Consider the following 11,228-nt stretch of genomic DNA (forward strand, 5'->3'; position numbering starts at 1 on the left):
AGGGATGGGCGGGTTTCTTCCAGAGAGCGGGGTTCATTGGCTCCTAAGCGCTGCCGCTCATCGCTAGAGGAACGTTGATTGGCTTGCCTCGAGGAGGGAGGCGGGATCTTTGGGGCCTTTGAGCGCTAGCTCTAAAACTAAGCAGCCGTCTCCTTCAGCTCCTGCAGTTGGGAGAGGACGGTTCCTGCATTTTCGGAGCAAGCAAGATTTTAATTTGACTGTGGTTAAATGAACCATTTGGATCCGGCCAGCCAGGCAGGATGTGAGGGCACCAAGGGGGTTCCGAAAGGCACTGCTGCTCAGTAACCCAAGGCCTGTAGCAGCATTTTCTGAAACCGAGTTTCTGTTGGTGCGGGACCCCTCCCCTCCACTGCTAGGAGTTTTCACGCAGTCACTTTCGTGGGAAGCCTAGTGCTTGCTGGAGCAAATACTGAAGAAAAGTGGGTAGAGAACCACAGGAATATCCTTCTGAAACTTTGAGGAACTACCCCTGGGGGACTATTGCTTAATGGGGCTGAGTCAAATGTTAGCTGACCTCCTATTCTGTGCCACTCACCTTACAGACTTTTATCTCCTTTGGACATCACCAGCCTTTCAGAGGAAGGTATGATTAGCATTGTAGAGATTAGAAAATGGTGAGACGTTGTTACGTGCCAAGGTCACACAATGAAGGAATGCCAGTTACCTTCCTGAGACCTTGGAATATGTACCGTTGGGGAGGTTCCACCTTTATGGACTTGAACGCCTTCCTCTAAATTGGATAAGCAAGGGAAACTCAAGAGAAGGACGGAATTTTGCAAACTGCCCCAGTGATGGGTAAGAGCCCAGTTGTAAAGGCATAGAGTGCATCCAGTTATATCTGAACGAGAGTCAGAGGCCAGAATTAACAGCTGAATTCTGTACCCTGGTAACTTTTCCAGAGCAAGTTATTTTTGTCCCTTTTTTGCTTCCCCACTGATTTGCAGCTGAATCGTGGGAAATAAAAAGCATGTACTTGTATATATGTATATGTACACAGATATATATCTGTGTATACACATTTGTCTTTGGTGATAGCAAGATAATGAGAGGAGGTAAAGAGCTGATTTCCCTCTTAGCAACCAAGCTTGGGGTGAACTGAACTCCAGCAGGAAGAGTGGGTAGTTACAAAGAGATGAAGCTAACTGGCTGGGTCCTGGCATCTGCTGCAAGGAAGAAAAGGAGAGCACAGGGAGGCAGTTTGGGCCTATCGAGTGTGTTTTAGGAATAAACATACTGTGTTTCATTTGGCTTAAGGTGTATTTTTTTTTTTAAGATTTTATTTATTTCTTTGACAAACAGAGATCACAGGTGGGCAGAGAGGCAGGCAGAGAGGAAGGGAAGCAGGCTCCCCGCTGAGCAGAGAACCTGATGCGGGGCTCAATCCCAGAACCCTGGGATCATGACTGAGCCAAAGGCAGAGGCTTTAACCCACTGAGCCACCCAGGCTTAAGGTGTTTTTAACAAATCAGAACAAACATTTAAAAATCAGGATACCGGGGCACCTGGGTGGCACAGTGATTTAAAGCCTCTGGCTTCGGCTCAGATCATGATCCCAGGGTCCTGGGATCGAGCCCCGAGCCCCAGGGAGCCTGCTTCCCTTCTCTCTCTGCCTGCCTCTCTGCCTACTTGTGATCTCTGTCAAATAAATAAATAAAATCTAAAAAAAAAAAAAGGAAAAATAAAAATCAGGATACCTTAGGGGCGCCTGGGTGGCTCAGTGGGTTAAATCCTGTGCCTTTGGCTCCGATCATGATCCCAGGGTCCTGGGATCAAGCCCCACATCGCATAGGGCTCTTTGCTCAGCGGGGAGCCTGCTTCCTCCTCTCTCTCTGCCTACCTCTCTGTCTGCTTGTAATCTCTGCCTTTCAAATAAATAAAATCTTTAAAAAAAAAAAATCAGGATACCTTAAAAATTCAGATTTCTGTCTCTTAGAAGATCCGGCAGAACTGGGCAACAAGGACATACGGCTCAGTAGATGGGGCAGGATGTGCTCCGGTCTTCCACAGTCCCTATCACTTGGGTAAAACCTCCCCAGTTTTTCCATTTATATTGTCACCCCAGCTGTGCATTGGAGGTTGTGACCTACGCTAACTCCTCTCTACTGCTTCAACTTGCTGCCATCTTCACCCCGGCCTTTGGTCACTTCTGGGTGGATCCTGCCAAGCTCTTTCCTTCCTTAAGGTTCTGTACTTGATACTTCCTCTTCCCCTTCCCCTTCCCAGTTTGTTTTGGCTGACTTCAGTCGCTTTCAGGTTAATACCTGTTCAGTCTTCCCCCACTACATTATCTAAAGCAACCTAATTTGTCACATTATTTATAACAAGTTACCATAACTTAATTTGCTTGCATTTGTTTGTCTGCCTCCTCCATATAGGTTTGTAAAGGGAAACAATCTTATTTGTCTTTTTATTTTTTTCAAAGTAGGCCCCAGAATGGAATCCAATACAGGGCTTAAACTCATGACCTTGAGATCAAGGCCTGAGCTGAAATCGAGAGTCAGATGCTTAACAGACTGAGCCACACCGGCACCCCATATTTGTCTTGGTTGTAGTTATTTCCCTAGACCTTAGCCTGATACACAATACATGTAGACACTCAAATATTTACAGATGTGATTAGAAAAGATAGCCGGCATTGCTGGTAATCAGAAGAGCTGGGTTCTGGTTCTAGCACTGTCATCCTGGACTACACTTAATGTCATTTGCAAAGCTAGAACAGCCTTCAGATTGCTTCTAAATCTAAAAATCAAATGTTCACAGTCCTTTGCAGTTTACAAAGTGCTGTGACATCACCAAAACGACAGACTATTAAATCTCATTCGTACAACAACTGGTTAGTATAGACTCTGCTTAGAGATTTATCATCCAGAATGTACAGTGATGTACAACTGAAGTAAACTTTAAAAGGCAAAATATCAATAAACATATGAACTTGGAACTGCATAATAGAAGACAAGCTCAAGGTCAGAACAGAGAGAAGAAATCTAGAATACTTTCTAGAGAAAGTAGTTTTGAGCCCAGTGACAATCATTTATTTGCTCACAAGTCCTTGAGCCCTTGTTTACAAATCCACTGGAAGCCCAATAACTTTCTTTTCAATGCCTATGTTTAGGGGTGAGAGATTTTCTGGTTACTGTGTTACTACTCAAAAACTATGCAGAAAGACACTCCATAATAAATTTTTAAACTTATCACATCCCACTTAGTCCAAATCCTATTTACTTGCAAGGCTCAACACTAATAATGTCTTCTCTTCCATTCTTTCCTGAAGGGATTTCTGCCTGTATAGTTTCAATTATTTAGTTCGGTGAACAATTAGGCATATATGTGGTGTTTCATAACATTATCTTGAGCTATTATTTAAATCTTTTGTATTGTTTAAATTTACCTCCATTTATGTATTTTCTCCTTTCCCATCTCCTTCAAGAATTGGAAACCTGTATTTGGCTTCTAATTAATTAATCCCTTTCCTGCCAACCTCAGTGCAGTTCTCGTAGTAAACACTCAATGTTTGTGGATTCAATCTGCTTATGAGATTAGTAACCCATTCTTCATAAGGAAGAGGCTACCTTGATTATGGAGGGTTAATTTCAACTTCTTCAAGCAACACAAAGAACGGAATTAATCCATACTAAGCCTCCACCAAGTGCTAATTATTTTTTTTAAGATTTTTATTTATTTGACACACAGAGAAATCACGCCAAAGGCAGAAGCTTAACCCACTGAGCCACCCAGGCGCCCCCTCAAGTGCTAGTTATTAATAGATACTTTACAGAGCCCCGCATAGCATCGGGAAATCTCTGCTCAGCGGGGAGCCTGCTTCCTCCTCTCTCTCTGCCTGCCTCTCTGCCTACTTGTGATCTCTGTCTGTCAAATAAATAAATAAAATCTTAAAAAAAAAAAAAGTAAAAAAAATAAAAATAAATTTAAAAAATAGATACTTTACATAGATTATTTTGTTCAGTGTCAAAAGGACCCTAGAAAATAGACTTTATTGTTTTTAGAGATGAGGAGGAGTCAGTTCAAAGAGATTGAGTAAGGTGTACAAGGGCCAACACCACCAGGTGGTGGAGCTAGGGTTTGAACTTGGCCTGTTTGATTCCAAAGCCTTCCTTTTTTCTGGTATTTTGCTGTTGCCTCTTAGTGGATATATCCCCCACTTCTGTATTCTCCTCATTACTATATTGCTTAGATATTCAGTGTAGTAGAAAGCTAAAACTTGAACTTCAATAACTTCAAGAGCCCTGGAACCCTTCCATCTATATCTTTGAGGCCACTTTTGAGCTTCTAAAGATTTACTGCTGAACAGCAACGTGAGAGGAGCAGATAGAAGGCCAGAGGCATCCACTCCCCAAAGTGACTGGGGCAGGAGAGGGACAGAGAGGAGGATTAGGAAAAGTTGCCCTTTTCTTTAAACAGAGATTTCAGAAACCTTCCAGATTATGGATTATTTTCATTTGCTCTTTGCTTACCTACATTTCCTAATTTTTCCCCATAATTTCCTGGGTCCTCAGGAAGAGTTCCTCTGGGGTGAAAATGCTATAGGCTAAGCTATTTTGTGTGAATTTTGTTTCCAGGTGTCCCAAATTAATGGTAGTCAAATTATACCTCAAAAAAATTCATATTTTTAAAAAGATTTTATTTATTTACTTGAGAGAGAGAGCATGAGAGGGGAGAAGGTCAGAGGGAGAAGCAGATGCCCCGCTGAGCCAGGAGTCCGATTGATGCAGGACTCGATCCCTCGACTTCAGCACCACGACCCAAGCTGAAGGTAGCCGCTCAACCAACTGAGCCACCCAGACGCCCCCGACAAAGTGATGATATTAGGAGGTGGGGCCTTTAAGAGGTAATTATGTTTAGATAAAGTACAGCTTCCTTGATGGGATTAATGTCCTTCTAAGAAGAGAAAGAGACTAGAACTTTCTCTATTCGTCCTGTGAGAGTAGAGCAAAAATGCAAAAATGCAAGCCAGGGAGAGAACTCTCACCAGACACTGATTCTTAAGACTTCCCAGCCTCCAGAACTGTGAAAAATAAGTCTGTTGGTTAAGCCATCCAGTCTATGGTATTTTGTCGTAGCAGCCCAAGCTAAGGCTGTAAACCTCCTCCTTTCTTTCTGATGGAAATTGGACTAGTTCCTAGAAATGGACCAGCAACTTTGGGATTGCCTTCCTCTCTAGGGTGCCAGGCAAGCTAGAAAACTAGAGGTTTCTTTTAGGTAAGAACTACCTGGATCTGAGAGCCTGTTGTTGTCAGCAGGGGTTGGGCAAGTTTAAGAAACATGCTTTGAGAGATTCTGTTCCTTTGTCCCTACCTATCTCTGACTTTTCAAAAAATATTTGAGAGGATAGTTGTAATGAAAGATAGGCTTGAAATAGCAGAAAAATTTGAAATCCTGGACTCTGGGAATGGAGAGGGATCTTAGAAATCTTCAGTTCTCTCTGTTTGCCATTCATGACATGGATGGCACAGTGGCCCACTGTTGATCCTAGCTGATTATTAGAATGTGAGATGCAGTGTTTTCCCCCCATCTGTTGCTGTGCCTCTGGGTTTTTGAGAAATGAGGCTGCTGCCATTTCTGGATAGCAGATCTTCATTGGGTTTCTCTATTCTAATCTAAACATCCTCAGTTCTCTGAGTTCCTCTACCCAAGGCTACTTAGCATTCCACTCAGCCCTTGGAGGGAACTCTCTTGCCTTTCTGTATCTTTTTTGAGGTGCCCGGAACTGCATAAACAGTTTGCATAGCAGGACAAATAGTGAAGAGGATTGTGGGAGTGCTCAGCTGGGTAACTTTGCATACTGATGTAAAGATGGAATGTCTAGGGTGACACCTGCCTGTTCTGGCAGCTGGGCCACACTTTGGCCCCTGGCACACATTCATTTAGTCAGTGTGAGCTGGCAGAAATTCCTGCATGCTAGTATCATAAGACACTTGAGAGGATGAGGGGTCTTATTTATGAAGAATCAGATCTTATTTATGAAGAATGTTGGGAACAATTTTCCCTCTACCTTTATTTGATATCACTGTCTACCCTGTGGTGTCTTCCTGAGGCATCTTAGATCTCTGGGCCTGGGCAAAGGCGAAAAAAGGGAAGAGAGTGGAGGGGCAGTCATCTCTAGCTTGCAGAGTTAAAAGTTTCAATCTTGGTCCTGGGTGGCTCAGTCAGTTAAACAGCTGCCTTCAGCTCAGGTCATGGTCCCAGGGTCCTCAGGTTGAGCCCCGCATCAGGCTCCCTGCTCCACAGAGAGCCTGCTTCTCCCTCTCCCTCTGCCTGTCGTTCTGCCTACTTGTGCTCGCTATCTCTCTGTCAAATAAATAAGTAAAATCTTAAGGAAAAAAAAAAGTTGAGGGATGTCTGGGTGGCTCAGTCGGTTAAGTGGCTGCCTTCAGCTCAGGTCATGATCCCAGTGTCCTGGGATTGAGTTCCACATCGGGCTCCTTGCTCAGCGGGGAGCCTGCTTCTCCCTCTGCCTCTGCCTGCCACTCTGCCTGCCTGTGCTCTCTCTCTCTCTCTCTGACAAATAAATAAAATCTTAAAAAAAAAAAAAAAAGTTTGAATCTTTGTTCTTGCCCCAAATTAATTCTTGGAATATTTATTGAGTGCCAGTTATGCACTAAGCACCAAGCTAGGTACAGGCCATAGAAGGGTAAACACAATAGATGTAGAGCTTATAAAATCCGACAGGGAGAAAATATATTAATTAAATAATCACACAAATAATTAAATAATTCCAAAATACGATTAATGCTTTGAGAGAAAAAGTGGAAGCTTCTATGCAAATATTTAATGGAGACTCTGAGTCTGATCTATTCTTTAAGTCCTTGAAGAGGTAATACTTCAGTTTCCATCATCAAAGAAAGAGTATGAGAAAGTGAGCAAAGATGGAGGGGGCAGTTATGGCTGTAAAAGGTATTATATATGTGGAGGGAAGAGTGAAGGCCCCAGGCAGGAATGAGATGAACTCTACTCCATCACAGCTGGACACAGTAACATTTGACAAGCTGTTAGTTGGGAGATGGGTTGGTCAGTTGAGGGATGGGTGGGAAGGGCATTTATTTTGATGTATGGACCAAATGGCAGAGAAGAAATAGCTGGGCCTCACAACACAAAGATACCAGTATCTACATGATAATGTCCACATCATCAGATGGTTATTGACTTTGTGTCAATGAGTTCAGATTGATCTGGCAATCTCCCTTCCTACATGTTGACCCAAGACCATGTTTTTATACCCATCCCATCCTGAGGAGTAGAGGCAGGAGCTGAAGTTAAGAGCTTGAGTATGGGAGTTCCTAAATCCTGTGGCTGCCTGATTCATAATGTCCTAGCATGAGGCCTAGGTGCCTCTAGGGATGGACAGAACAACAACAACAAAAAACGACAAGCCAGAGATGCCAAGTCAGTTACTTCCTGTTTGTTAGGTATCTTCTAGGCTCAGCTCCAAGGTGACAGGGCAGAGTTCACAAATCTGAGCTCTGCTCTTCTGGGCAGAGAACTCGTTGTCAGTGGTGCCATCTGCAGGACATTAAGGAATTTGCCAGGAATTTGATGGGATTGGGAGGGGAAAATGCCATCTCTCTTCTCTCTCATTCGAGCCTCTTAATCTGACCATGTACCTGGCCCTCCATAGGGCTGAAAGACTCCTTTTCCTTCTGAACTTTTAGCAGGCAATATTTAAGGCCCTTGGTCCTACAAGACAGGACACAGGGCTATAGTATCACTTCCCTTCTTCCCCGCCAATTAAATCTGTCATTTGTTTAAAAAAAAAAAAAGGCACTGGGCTCCTCTCATTTTAAGGTCATCTCAAGGAGGTTAGGAATGCTACATTGTAAAGGCATTTAAGTATTCTGGTGTTTAGAAAAAGGTAGGTGGGAGTAAATCCAGTCTTGATGTGCTAAGGTTAATTATCATCATCATACTCGCCATCTGTACGTAAACCCTCCTTGGGCTTATTTCTATTTCTTTTCAAAATAAATTGCTCGTTTTTCCTTGGCAGTGGCTTTGGTGTCTCACTGAGTAGAGCTGTCAATTCCTGGGGTGCCCTGTTCCTCATTTCCGAAGCTTAGATGCACATCACTAAGCTTCAAGTCCTTCCAGACTTAATTGTCCTATTTGCCACCCTCTTCTGAAAAAGGCAAATGGGAATCCGGAGTGCAAAAGAAAAGATAGGTCGGGATGCCTGGGTAGCTCAGTCATTAAGCACCTGCCTTCAGCTCAGGTCATGGTCCCAGGGTCCTGGGATGGAGCTTGGCATCAGGCTTCCTGCTCAGGGAAAAGCCTGCTTCTCCCACTCCTCCTGCTTGTGTTCCCTCTCTCTCTCTGTCCAATAAATAAATAAAATCTTTGGGGAAAAAAAAAGGGAAAATAGGCCTAGAAGGTTAAGAGAGCCTAATGAAAGAAGAAAGAGTCGAGTGACTCAATCTGTTTCCTAGGCCTTTCTGCCATGAAACTCAACTCAGAAGGTGCTTAAAGAGACCTGGGCCTGAAAAGAGAGTGAATATCTTTTACAAAACCCTCAGGTTCTATGTTTGTAGTGAATAGAATAATCTGTCCTAAGAGGGAAATAAATAATCCTTGTTTTTACTTCCATTAGAGCAATCCGTGGGCCATAATCATACCAGGAATTGTGTTGCTGCCAGGTATCAGACCTCGGGGGCCCCCAAAGGAATGCTTCATGACATTTCCTGGCTGCCTTGGCATTTCATTATAGGCAGCCCCTTCCTCCCCACCCCAGTCCCACACTTGATATTTCATGTCACCAAAGGTTTTGACTATTAGTAACTACTAATCATCATGTTGCATATAAGATGATTAGGAACAGAGGGGACAGAGGGAATACTGAATTCAAGCAGCCGGTTGGATCAATAACCAAATAGAGAATAAAGAGGATCGGATAGTTCAAGAAGAAGGTAGATAGGAAGTGTCTCTTCTGAAGACGCTTAAATTAAAACAACCACAAAGGTTGAAATTTGAGTTTGTACTATAGAAAATGGAAAATATTTCTAAATTACAGAGGTTTCCACCCTTTTATTTTTAAGACTTTATTTTTAAGTAATCTCTATACCCAACATGGGGCTCAAACTCACAACCAGGAGATCAAGTCGCACGCTCCTCTGAGACAGCCAGGCACCCAGGTTTCCTCCCTTTTAAAAAAATGAAATATATCAAGTGTACTGGGAAAAAAGATTAATATAACCATTATTGTTCTATCCTATAAAAACATTAAATCTTGGGGTTTGTCTGTAACTCCCCCTGATTCTTGCCTCCTGTCAATGTGAAGTTTTCTCACAGACTAAACAGGACTGACATGTGTAACAAATGGGATACTGTAGAAATGAGACAGTGTGACTTACAAGGTTAAGTCATAACATTGCAGTTTCCAACTTACCTTCTCTTGGATCACTCACTCTGGGGGAAGCCTGCCCCCATGTTCTGAAGACACTCAAGTAGCCCTATTGGAGAGAGGTCCACGTGTGAACTAAGCCCACCTGCCAACAACCAGCACTCATTTGCAAGGCAGGTGGGTGAACTGCGTTGGAAGAGAATCTTCCAGTCCCAATGAAGCACACAGGGAACTGTAGCCTCAGTCAACACCTTGACTTGCAACCTTATGAGAAATCCCAAGACAGAACTAGCCAGCTAAACCACTCCTTAATTCCTGACCCTCAGAAACTGCATGAAGTAATACATATATATTGTCTTAAACCACAGAGTTTTGGGGCAATTTGTTGTGATAATAGGTAATAAAATTCCAAACAACTAAGTGCCTTACACCAGCCTGTCATCTTTTTTGCTTTATTACAGATTAATCTTAAAAATACAACCTCCTCCCCACCCCAACACACACACAAAACCCAAACAAAATAAAACATCGGGGGCACCTGGATGGCTCAGTTGGTTAAGCAGCTGCCTTGGGCTTGGGCTGTGATCCCAGGGCCCTGAGGTGGAGCCCCAGATCAGGCTCCTTGTTCAACGGGGAGACTGCTTCTCTCTCTCCCTCCGCCTGCTGCTCCCCTTGCTTGTGTTTGCTCTCGCCCTACCTCTGTCAAGTAAAATCTTTTTTTTTTAAAGATTTTATTTATTTATTTGACAGAGACAGAGATCACAAGTAGGCAGAGAGGCAGGCAGCGAGAGGGGGGAAAACAGGCTCCCTGCTGAGCAGAGAGCCCAATGTGGGGCTCAATCCCAGGTCCCTGAGATCATGACCTGAGCCGAAGGCAGAGGCTTAACCCCTTAAGCCACCCAAGCGCCCCTGTCAAGTAAAATCTTAAAAAAAAAAAAAAAAAAAAAAAAAAAAATCAGATGCAGTTGAAATGCTGGCTTCTTGATCCTGTCCCTGCCTTGTGCCTCAGAACTCTGAAAATGCTCACAGCACACTGCAGACTGAATGTGTGCTTCCCTGATTTCAGGCACCCAGGACATCTTTCTGAAAAGTTCTTCTCTGCATTACTTTGCTGCTGTTTCCAGGACTCTAGTGTAGCTACCTTTCCCTCTTGTTTTGCAGGAAGAGAGGGATATATCAGAGGGTTTTCAGACATCTCTCAAGACCACCTTTGCAATCAGCACTAACTCAAATCCTTCAGTCCCCATTTGGTCAGTAATGCAGTTATTTCCCCGTAGCATTTTCCAGTCCTGGCATCTGCCTTCCCCAGGGACCTGTGGTGGCTCCATTTGTGTTGCTATGCTCACAAATCAGATCGTTTCAGGAGCCAAGAATGCTTCTGTAAATTTGTAGGGGAAACAACTGGGAGAACTTTGGTATTTTTTTAAACCAAGGATCAACATCTCCAAAACTTTAGTCCCTGTACTTCTGTTCCACTGTGCATTTTCTCTGCAGTAACACTATTTGCATCCTGTTTTCCTATCTACTATAGTTTAGATGTAGCCAAACTATATACTTGAAAGAATGTAAATGATGCCAAAGGCTCTAAATTGTAAACTCTTACCCTACAGAAGTGTTGCCACTTCATCCTCCAGTAAAAGTAGTGCTTTTCTACAAACATCCTCAGCCTTGTTTTTTAAGCACACAGCTTATTTGGTTTTCTTGTAGAATTTTTGCTATCAGCAGGTATTATGATCCCGCAACTTGTGACAGGGCTGTAAACAGCTTTTACCTCATCATGCTCAAGTCTCTCTATCCGTTTTCCCGTAGAAGGATCATTTTGAAACTTTTCGTTACATTGGTAGATTAGCACTCCTTTAAA

This window comes from Mustela erminea, chromosome 6, assembly GCF_009829155.1.
Source record: "Mustela erminea isolate mMusErm1 chromosome 6, mMusErm1.Pri, whole genome shotgun sequence".
NCBI lineage: Eukaryota > Metazoa > Chordata > Mammalia > Carnivora > Mustelidae > Mustela > Mustela erminea.